This window comes from Rutidosis leptorrhynchoides, chromosome 2 (assembly GCF_046630445.1).
Source record: "Rutidosis leptorrhynchoides isolate AG116_Rl617_1_P2 chromosome 2, CSIRO_AGI_Rlap_v1, whole genome shotgun sequence".
Lineage (NCBI taxonomy): Eukaryota > Viridiplantae > Streptophyta > Magnoliopsida > Asterales > Asteraceae > Rutidosis > Rutidosis leptorrhynchoides.
In genome coordinates this window covers 358,366,967-358,379,022 of record NC_092334.1, presented here as the reverse complement: position 1 = coordinate 358,379,022, position 12,056 = coordinate 358,366,967, and positions in this window count along the sequence as shown.

The window sequence follows — 12,056 nt, the reverse complement described above, 5'->3', positions numbered from 1 at the left end:
TTAATTACAATCTTTATGAAAAAATATATATACCTATATATTTTCTTCAGATGTAATCATGGATTTAATGAGTTAATACGATATTAAACTCATTTGATTTACCGTTAGAACAAGAATATATAATCTCTAAAACATTAGAGATTACATAATTGCCATAAGGAACGAAGATAATGATGTAGAACGAAGATAAAGTAAATAGAATGATAGATAGAACAAAGATAAACGATATAGAACGATATGTAAAACGATGATTAAGTTCGAGGTATTGATTGTGATATGGAAGCGTGTGATGTTGAAACTTGGGTTGTTGGGGATACTGGTGTTGATGTTGGTGGTACTGTTGATGCCGGTGATGTTGCTGAAGCTGGTAAATTTTGCACCATATTCTCCAAATTGATTACTTGAGCGTGAAGTTCGTTAACTTTTTCTATTATTCCGGTATGATTGTCGGTCAGAACAGCGAATGAATAAGGTTTAGAATTTTAGCTAGAATATAATCGGGGCGAGATATTAGGAAAATGAGGGTGAAAATAGTGTTTCGGACTTGTTCGCCGATAAGTGCTTCGGGTTCTTTGTCAAGAGAGCAATTTGGTTGGTGGAAAGGATCGCCTTCTTCTCGTCTCCATCGGTTAAGTCGACTACGAACCCATCCCCAATTCATCCAGAATTGGAGATGACTAATTGGTTGATCTATTTCGTTTACGCTGCTTTCGGAGCTTAGGTGAATATCCATGTCGGAATAGCTGTCGGAATAACTATCGAAATAGCTATCGGAATCTGAGGGACTCGAACTGGTTGAGGGATTCATCTCGTATGATCAGATGATGGATTTTCGGTAAGAAAATAGATTATAGGATGTAGATTAGTACCCTGCAATACATAAATTACATATGCATATATAATACTAAAATCTCATAAGTTACGGAGGAATCTACGGAAACTGTCAGGCAAAGGTAACAATAACAGATAAGCTAAGATATGAATTTATCTATACACTGTCTTTGTAATAGAGGCAGTAAGACGTGTCTAGACTTTAAGGATGATAAGCAAATAATTTTTCGACACGAAATGATAAGCAAAACTTTTGACATGCAGACACGGTCAAAGTCCAGACTCACTAATGCATCTAAACAACTATCAGTTAGACACACTAATGCAAGACCTGGTTCTCTAAGACCACCGCTCTGATACAAACATTCATTGACCCATCCTAATCCATCTGGATGAAGTCCACATTGATTACAAATGATTAACAATAGTTGATTACATCGCGAGGTACTTGACCTCTATATGATAAATTTTACAAACATTGCATTCATTTTTAAAAGACAAATTTTCATTACATCGAAAGTTGACGGTATGCATACCATTTCATACTATATTCAACTATAATTGACTTAATAATAATCTTGATGAACTCAACGACTCGAATGCAACGTCTTTTGAAATATGTCATGAATGACTCCAAGTAATATCTCTAATATGAGCAAATGCACAGCGGAAGATTTCTTTCATACCTGAGAATAAACATGCTTTCAAGTGTCAACCAAAAGGTTGGTGAGTTCATAGGTTTATCGTAAACAATAAAATTTATCATTTTAATAGACCACCAGATTTAATATTCACATTTCCCATAACCATTATGCATAAAATTCATTCATATGGATTGAACACCTGATAATCGACCTTAACAAATTTCATATAGAATATCCTCATCATTCCGGGACAACTTCGGACATGATAAATTTGCCATCATTCAGGGAAAACTTCATACATGATAAATTCACCATCATTCCGGGAAAACATCTGACATGATAAATTCGCCATCATTCCGGGAAAACATCGGACATGATAAATTCGCCATCATTCCGGAAAAACATCGGACATGATAAATGTAATGACCCGGAAAATTTCGACTTATTTAAACCAATTCTCTATATGATTTAATATTATGTAAATATACATATATATATATATATATATATATATATATATATATATATATATATATATATATATATATATATATATATATATATATATACATATATATTATAAGATGTACAAGTAAAACACTAATTGCTACTGTAAAAATTACTTTGCTACAGTAAAACACTATTTGCTACAGTGAAACCGTATTTTGCTACAGTGCTATAGTGAAACTATTTGCTACAGTGAGTCTGGACTATGACCATATTTGTTTTTAGTGATTTTTGCTTATCATTTGATCAAAAACATTATATGCGATATATTTATATGCTAACGTAATTGTTGTTTCAATTATGTGATAGATGACTTCTTCTAATCCTATCATTTTGTACGACTCAGAATCAGACACTGAATCTATTCTATCCACAACTGAAAAGGGCGTTCCAATACCTATTAAAGAAGAAATTGTGTTAGCCGGGGAATCTCAAATCCCGATAAACCCAGAGGAGGTCCCAGCTCCACCCAACTCTAGTTTTCTGGAGCCACAGTATCGTTGGCATGGACCCATGATCCCTGGAGTAAACGAGTATCGTCCATTTCTAAACGAACATGGACATTGGGCCAGATACACTGCCGACGGGCGGGTTGTGAATATATTGCCTGGCAGATTTCGGTTCATGACCACCGGTACATATTCTCGTACACATGATGCAGATAGTTCGTCATCATATTCTCCTACACATGACTCAGACAGTTCGTCATCAGACGAGATCAGTGAGGAAGAGGATTTCGCTAATGAAATAAAAGAAGTCACTAAGGAGAAATTCCAACTTGCTATAGATAATAAAAACAACCACAACAATAAAATGTCATTAATTATTAAAAAGGAACATGACCATTCGATCCGTAACCACCCTTATTGTATTAAACCCACTGAGGCAACGGGTACCTCAAAACCCCAACCAAAAATTAAATACACTGCCAGAATGTCTGTCGGACCATGTGCACACAAACAATTGGCAGAGAGAACCAAATGGGAAGAAGTTTCTGATAGTTCTGAATAAACGACCTCGCAACCATAAATCTTCCATGCGCTATTCTATTGCTTATGTGTGCTACTCTATCATGTTATGTAAAATAAGCATATGTAAAATGTCAGTATTGTATGGTATTGTATTATTTTGGTTTATTAATAATAAATGCATGGAATGATTATTTGTATTATTACTACTTATTATTATTATTATTATTACATAATAATGTAGTAACTCGCTATAATTTTTCATAGTGGAATATTATTAGGATTTTAGTAGTTAATTCCTTGTACTAGCTATTATGTATGAACTTAACGGGTAGGTAATACCCTAGAAATAATTATAAAATGCTAATAAGAAGAAAAGGCTTTTATAATAATTGGTTCATATTATTAATATGTTACGATTAACTATTGACAACTCATTTTACCTATAATATTCTATATGATTAAATTATCTCTGTTGTGTTTATTGAAGAAACATGTCTCAAATGTCGGATGCTGAGTTCGAGGAACTAGTCGAGAAACGTGTGAATGAAAGAATTGCTGCAGCCGAGGCAGCAAAAACAGCAGCCGAAGCAGCAGCCAAAGCAGCAGCTGTGAACACAAACTCACGAAACGGATGCTCATACAAAACTTTTCAAGGATGCAAACCACAGACGTTTAGTGGAACCGAGGGACCAGTTGGTCTAACCCGATGGTTTGAAAAGATGGAGTCCATTTTCAAAATCAGTAATTGTGCGAATGGAGACAAGTCAAAGTATGCTTCGTGCACGTTGCAAGACGGTGCACTTACTTGGTGGAACAATTATGCTAAAGCAGAAGGAATAGATACGGCATATGATATCTCTTGGGAAGAACTGAAAAAATGCTAATCGAGGAGTACTGTCCTCGAAATGAGATCAGAAAAATGGAATCTAAGTTACGTAATCTGAAGGTTTTCGGCGCGAATCTCAATAACTACGAAAAGCGTTTCATGGAACTAGCCTTGTTGTGTCCCGAATTGGTGCCAAACGAGAAACGAAAAATAGAAATGTATATTAACGGTTTATCGATCAATATCAAAGGAAATGTTACATCGTCCAAACCGAATACAATGCAGGAAGCCATGACAATGGCACACCAACTCATGGACCAGATCACAGAGAGTTCGATTAAGGCACCAATTACCGAAGTTGAGACAACTGAAGGAAAGAGGAAATGGGAAGACTATAAGGGCAAAAGTACTCAACTGAAGAAACAAAAAACTTTTAAAGGTAAACAAGATGGGGCAACTGCAAGTCCAAACTATAAGGGACCCCATCCGTTCTGTAAAAGATGTTACACACATCATGCAGGTTATTGCCAAGTGGTCTGTGATAAGTGCAACAAGAAAGGACATGTGGCGAAAGATTGTTATGCCACCGTTTCTGAAGTAAAGACAAAACCGACCGATGTCAAGAAATGTTTTGGATGCGTGAAGTCTGATCACTTTATAAATCAATGCCCTGATAAGGAGAAGAACAAAGAACCCGCACGTGGGAGGGCATTTAATGTTAGTACCAGTGAAGCACGTGAGGATCCTAATCTTGTCACGGTACGTTTACCGTTAATAATTAACTAGCTTCTATTATGTTTGATACGGGTGCTGATAGAAGTTATATGTGTAAAGACTTTAGTTCTAAACTAAAATGTGCATCATTGCCTCTAGACGATAAATATACTATTGAATTAGCTAATGGTAAACTAATAAAAGCTGATAAAATTTGCCATGGTTGCGAAATAAATCTCGCTGGTGAAACCTTCAAAATCGATTTGATACCCGTAGAATTAGGAAGTTTTGACGTAATCGTTGGCATGGACTGGATGTCCAAAACAAGAGCGGAAGTTGTTTGCGCTGAGAAAGCGATCCGCATCCCTCGAAAGGATGAAACGTCATTAATGATTTATGGGGAGAAAAGCAACTCGAAGCTGAACCTTATCAGCTGTATGAAGGCCCAGAAACTTATAAGAAAAGGTTGTTATGCTATTCTGGCACATGTAAAGAAGATCGATACTGAAGAAAGAAGCATTGATGACATGCCGGTTGTAAGAGAATATCCTGAAGTATTTCCAGAAGAATTATTGGGGCTACCTCCACACAGATGTGTAGAATTCCAGATTGATCTCATATCAGGAGCTGCACCTGTAGCCCGATCCCCATATAGACTTGCACCTTCAGAAATGCAAGAATTACAAGACCAGTTGCAAGAATTATCGGACCGTGGATTTATTCGTCCCAGTTTTTCACCTTGGGGTGCTCCTATTCTGTTCATCAAGAAGAAGGATGGATCTATGAGAATGTGCATAGATTACCGAGAATTAAACAAATTAACGATCAAGAATCGGTACCCATTACCGAGGATTGATGATTTGTTTGATCAATTACAAGGATCAAGTGTTTATTCCAAGATTGATCTACGCTCCGGATATCATCAGCTGAGAGTGAAGGAAGAAGATGTTCCTAAAACCGCGTTCAGAACCCGTTACGGTCACTATGAGTTTCTAGTCTTGCCTTTTGGATTAACTAATGCTCCAGCAGTATTCATGGATCTAATGAATCGCATCTGTAGACCGTATTTAGACAAATTTGTCATTGTTTTTATCGACGACATATTGATTTACTCGAAGAACGAGGAAGAACATGAGCAACACTTAAGACTGGTACTAGAGATACTCAAGAAAGAAGAATTGTACCCAAAATTTTCGAAGTGTGATTTCTGGTTACAAGAAGTACAATTTTTGGGCCATGTTGTCAGTAAACATGGAATTAAAGTTGACCCTGCCAAGATCGAAGCCATTAGTAAATGGGAAACACCGAAGACTCCAACACAAATTCGCCAATTCTTAGGTCTTGCTGGTTACTACCGAAGATTCATTCAAGATTTCTCTAGAATCGCCAAACCCTTAACTGCATTAACTCAAAAGGGAAAGAAGTATGATTGGTCCACGGAACAGGAATCCTCATTCCAGTTATTAAAGAAGAAGTTAACGTCTGCACCCATTTTGTCATTACCGGAAGGAAATGATGATTTCGTAATCTATTGTGACGCTTCGCGCCAAGGTTTAGGATGTGTATTAATGCAACACACCAAATTTATCGCATATGCCTCACGACAACTAAAAATTCATGAAAAGAACTATACGACGCACGATTTGGAACTTGTAGTAGTAGTTTTTGCACTCAAAATATGGAGACACTATCTATATGGCACCAAGTGTACAGTGTACACCGACCATAAGAGTCTTCAGCATATTTTTGATCAAAAACAATTCATTATGAGACAACGTCGCTGGGTAGAGTTGTTAAACTATTACGATTGTGAAATTCGTTACCACCCCGGAAAGGCTAATGTTGTAGCTGATGCCCTAAGTCGGAAAGAAAGAGTAAAACCTCTTAGGGTCCGAGCATTGAACATTACAATTCGTACTGATCTCACAAAGAAAATTCAAGCAGCACAGTTAGAGGCTTTAAAAGCAGAAACCGAAAAAGGCGAAATGAGCAAAGGGTTAGAAAAACAACTTGAAGTAAAAGCCGATGGAACCCTGTATTTTGCTGGTAGGATATGGGTACCAAGACATGGTAACCTAAGGCAAGTAGTACTGGATGAAGCACACAAAACGAGGTACTCAATTCATCCAGGAAATGGGAAAATGTACCACGATCTCAAGAAGTTCTATTGGTGGCCTAATATGAAGACAGAAATTGCTACTTATGTTAACAAATGTTTGACGTGCGCAAAGGTCAAAGCTGAGCACCAAAAGCCGTCAGGATTACTCCAACAACCAAAAATTCTGCAGTGGAAATGGAAAAGAATAACCATGGATTTCATTACGAAATTGCCAAGGACTGCAAGTAGTCATGATACTATTTGGGTGATAGTTGATCATCTAACTAAATCAGCTCACTTTCTACCAATAAAGGAGATAGACAGTATGGAGAAATTAGCACGCCTATATTTGAAGGAAGTAGTTTCCAGACATGGTGTACCCATCTCTATCATATCTGATCGCAACACCCGATTCACATCACATTTTTGGCAGTCATTACAAAAAGCATTAGGAACTCGATTAGATATGAGCACCGCTTATCACCCACAGACAGATGGTTAAAGTGAAAGAACAATACAAACATTGGAAGACATGTTACGGGCATGCGTGATTGACTTTGGAACCAGTTGGGATCGACACTTACCGTTGGCAGAATTTTCATACAATAACAGCTATCATACGAGCATCAACGCAGCGCCATTTGAAGCACTTTACGGTAGAAAGTGCATATCTCCTATCTGTTGGAGTGAAGTAGGAGAAAGAAAACTTACTGGATCAGAAATTATTCATGAAACCACCGAAAAGATCATTCAAATACAACAGTGATTGAAAACGGCGATGAGTCATCAAAAGAGTTATGCTGATGTAAGAAGAAAACCGCTAGAATTTCAAGTGGGCGACAAAGTCATGTTGAAAGGGTCACCGTGGAAAGGCGTTGTACGATTCGGTAAACGAGGAAAGCTAAGTCCTAGGTACGTAGGACCCTTTGAAATCACCGAAAGAATTGGAGCAGTTGCTTATCGATTAAAGCTACCGCAAGAACTTAGTAGTGTTCACGACACATTTCACGTGTCAAATTTGAAGAAATGTTTAGCTGAAGAGGATGTCGTAATTCCTCTTGACGAAATACGAATCAATGATAAACTCCATTTTGTCGAAGAACCTGTTGAAATCATGGACCGTGAGGTCAAACAACTAAAACAAAGCAAAATACCGATAGTTAGGGTTCGTTGGAATGCTAGACGAGGACCCGAGTTTACTTGGGAACGTGAGGATCAAATGAAGCAAAAGTATCCACATTTTTTCACTGATATCGCTCATGAAACAGGTACTACTCAAAATTTCAGGACAAAATTTTCTTTAACAGGGAGGTACTGTAATGACCCGGAAAATTTCGACTTATTTAAACCAATTCTCTATATGATTTAATATTATGTAAATATACATATATATATATATATATATATACATATATATATATATATATATATATACATATATACATATATATATATATATACATATATATATATATACATATATATATATATTATAAGATGTACAAGTAAAACACTAATTGCTACTGTAAAAATGACTTTGCTACAGTAAAACACTATTTGCTACAGTAAAACACTATTTGCTACAGTAAACACTATTTGCTACAGTAAACACTATTTGCTACAGTAAAACACTACAGTGCTACAGTGAAACGACTTCGCTGCAGTGATTTGCTACAGTAAACACTATTGCTACAGTAACACTATTTGCTACAGTACACTATTTGCTACAGTGAACAATATTGCTACAGTAAACACTATTTAATGTCGACGAACTAGAAAACAAGCAGAAATGAGCTGTTCAGCCTAGCCATGCGATCGCATGGCAAAAGCACTGAAAACCCATGCGATCGCATGGGGACAAAAAACACTATTTGCTACAGTAAATATTATGACGACGAACTAGCAAACAAAACGCCATGCGATCGCATGGCAAAAGCACTGAAAACCCATGCGATCGCATGGGGACCAAAATCAGGAAACATGCCTATAAAAGGCAGTTTACTCGACGAAGTATTTACTTAATTTTTTTTTCTCTCAAAATTTATATTTATATTATAATTATAATTTTAAATTTAAGTTTAATAATAATAAGCTATATACGAGGGTGTTTTTAATTCGGGTTTCAAACCGTTTTAAAATAAGGAAATATTGGGTATTGTTCTTGAATCCAAGCCCAACCATACAGTCGTCTACCATCATTACGTCTACGCAATTTGCCTACAATATTGAGTCTCAATATTGAACCGTGAGTTTATAGTCTCCATTTTTAAATACTCTAAATATTTTTGGGCTGAGAATACATACAATTTATTTTAAACGAAAATAGGACACAAATACATACTAAATTCTACACCGAGTTAAACCAAAAATCCCTTAACTTTGGTAACTAGTAGCTGCCAGTACATAGAATATGGATTGGTGGGCGCGAATAATTGTATATGGATCCATAGGGCTTGACATCCCCGTCCGAGCTAGAGCGCTAGCCTTTTAACGAACGTATATTATTTGAGTTTAAGACACGTTGGTTTGCGTGTATTAAAACGAATGGGGTAATTATCACTATAGCGTTAAGTTTAGTTACCAGGGTGCTCTGTTACGTAGAATCTATTGATAAATTTTTGATGAAATCTTGTGGTCTATCTTTATATATGTTTATGACTCGAGCAATTAAACCTATAACTCACCAACATTCGTGTTGACTTTTTAGCATGTTTTATTCTTAGGTCCTTAGACTGCTTCCGCTGTGATGTGCGTGTTGCCTGCATGGAGTCTCTCATGCTTTGTACAAAGTTTATTGCATTCAAAATAAAACTGCGTTGTGTAATAAATAATTGGACTGTGATGTCAACCTGTAAATTAAAGACTTATGTATTTTGGGGTTTTGCTTATACCTAAGCACTCGCCCACATGTTTATAACTTTCTATGTTTAGAAAGTCACTTATTTTAATGAATGCAATATTTTATTAAAACGTATCATATAGAGGTCAAAACCTCACTGTGGAATCAATGATTAACGTGCCGCGTCAATAGTGATTTTGACGGGTCGTTACAATAAATTCGCCATCATTTCGGGAAAACATCGGACATGATAAATTCGCCATCATTCCGGGAAAACATCGGACATGATAAATTCGCCATCATTCCGGGAAAACATCGGACATGATAAAAAGGGCACATTCGATTTCGTTAATTCAACCATAGAATGTAGTTTCGATTACTTATGTCTATTTTGTAAAATAGTTATAAAATCATTTCATGTATTCGCAGTTCAAAATATATTTCAAAAGCATTTAGTAAAGCAGTTATAAAAACAGTGCATGTATTCTCAGTCCCAAAAATGTAAAGAGTAATAAGGGAATCAAATGAACTCACCATACTATATTTTGTAGTAAAAATACATAAGACGACATTTAACAATGCAAGGTTGGCTTTGGATTCACGAACCTATATCATTCATATGTATATTAAAACATATAATCATAACTGAACAATTGCATTTATTATATCTTTAATTTATATATTATGTATGTTTAATTTGTGTATATAATCATAGTGATTAATATTTATATAGTTATATTAATATATCCATATTTATATATATAACTGTGTTGTTTTATATTTAAAAATCAATAGTTTATTATATGTAAGTATTTATATAAATAATATTAATAATATATATATAGTTATGTAAAATATTTAATATAATTATAATATATGTAATAAGTATATTTTATGCACACAATATTTATTTTTTTAAAAAAAATACTTTTGATGATAATAATGATTTACTAATAATAATAATAACTTTATTAATAATAATACGAATGCTGCTTTTGTTAATACTAGTACTTAAAATATTAATAGAAATCTAATTAATACTGATAATATTAGTAATCATATTACTTAATAATAATACTTATTTCGATAATAATATTAGTAATAATAATAATAATACTAATAATAATCAATATTGTAACTAGGGTTATGATAATAATAATAAAAGGTAACTAAAACTTACATTAGTAATAATAACAGTAATAACTAATATTCATAATACTTAGCAATAATAATTCAGATACATAATGATAATAATTATAATATCCTAATCATCATAGTATTTATATCAATATTAATAATACTAATAATACTTAATGATGTTATTTGTTAATAAAATGATATTAATATTAATATTAATATTATTTATAATTGTAATTATAATCATAATAATGATAACTAATACTCATTAAATATATTAATAATAATTCTAATACATGTGATAATAATAATAACTAATGATAACTATATAAATAACAATAATAAGAATAATAATTAATGATAATAATAATAATAACATAATAATAATAATAATAATAATAATAATAATAATAATAATAATAATAATAATAATAATAATAATAATAATAATAATAATAATAGGCCTTTTCTAAAAAAAAATGCCCCGAGCCGGGATCGAACCCCCGACCACTCGTAAACCCTAACACATACATAAACCATTCCTCCATCCATATTATTTCTGATTTTTATACCCCAGTTTAATTATATAATCAATATCTTATGTCACCATTTTCTTCTTCTTCTATCCGAACACAGACGACCAGGGCACAATTGATCCACTTGACGAATTTATTTTACGAAATAACAACGATTCAAAAATAGTGGTAATTGTTACTTCAATTTACAAACGCGAAAAGAAGAAGAAAAAAAATATAACAAGATCAACCTGCTGTCTCTCGTTCGCGGTTTTGGAAGAAGAAAGAAAAAAATGATTTCAATTTTGGTAACGTTTTAGAAAAAGTTTACAACACAAATTGTATTTCAATTCACCCCTAAAAACTTTCTCAATCATCAATTTTACAGGAAACATCAAAACGGTTATGAATTTTAGGATGAACGAACGGTTGACTTTTTTTGAGATTAACTTTGACTCCAAAATTGATAATCGATTTGATAAATTGTAAACTGAAAACTTGCATATAGTTTAAGTAATAGATTCCCAACAAAACCTCATTATTACATTTTTAAAAATCGTTTGAAAAAGGATTATGGTGAAAAAGTAAGAAGAACAGAGGTAGCGACTAAATGTTCTTCAGTTTTTGATTTGTTTCGATATTTTTAGACTGTGTAAAATGTAATTGCAGTTGTTAGAGGATAATGTGGATTTACTTCTATCAAATACACTGATTTGTATCAATTAACCAATTAGTTGATCTACAAAAATTATTTATCAAGGACAGAAAATATAATAAAAAAATAAAAGGTGAAAGGTATCTCTAACTGATTTTGTTTTGAATTGTAGATTAAATTTGATGTTTAACAATAGTTGAGACGGAAGACAAAATCCAGTACGATCGATTACATCATGAAACAGCAAGGGTATCGGTTTGTGTTTACAGCTGTATAAATATATATATATATATATATATATATATATATATATATATAT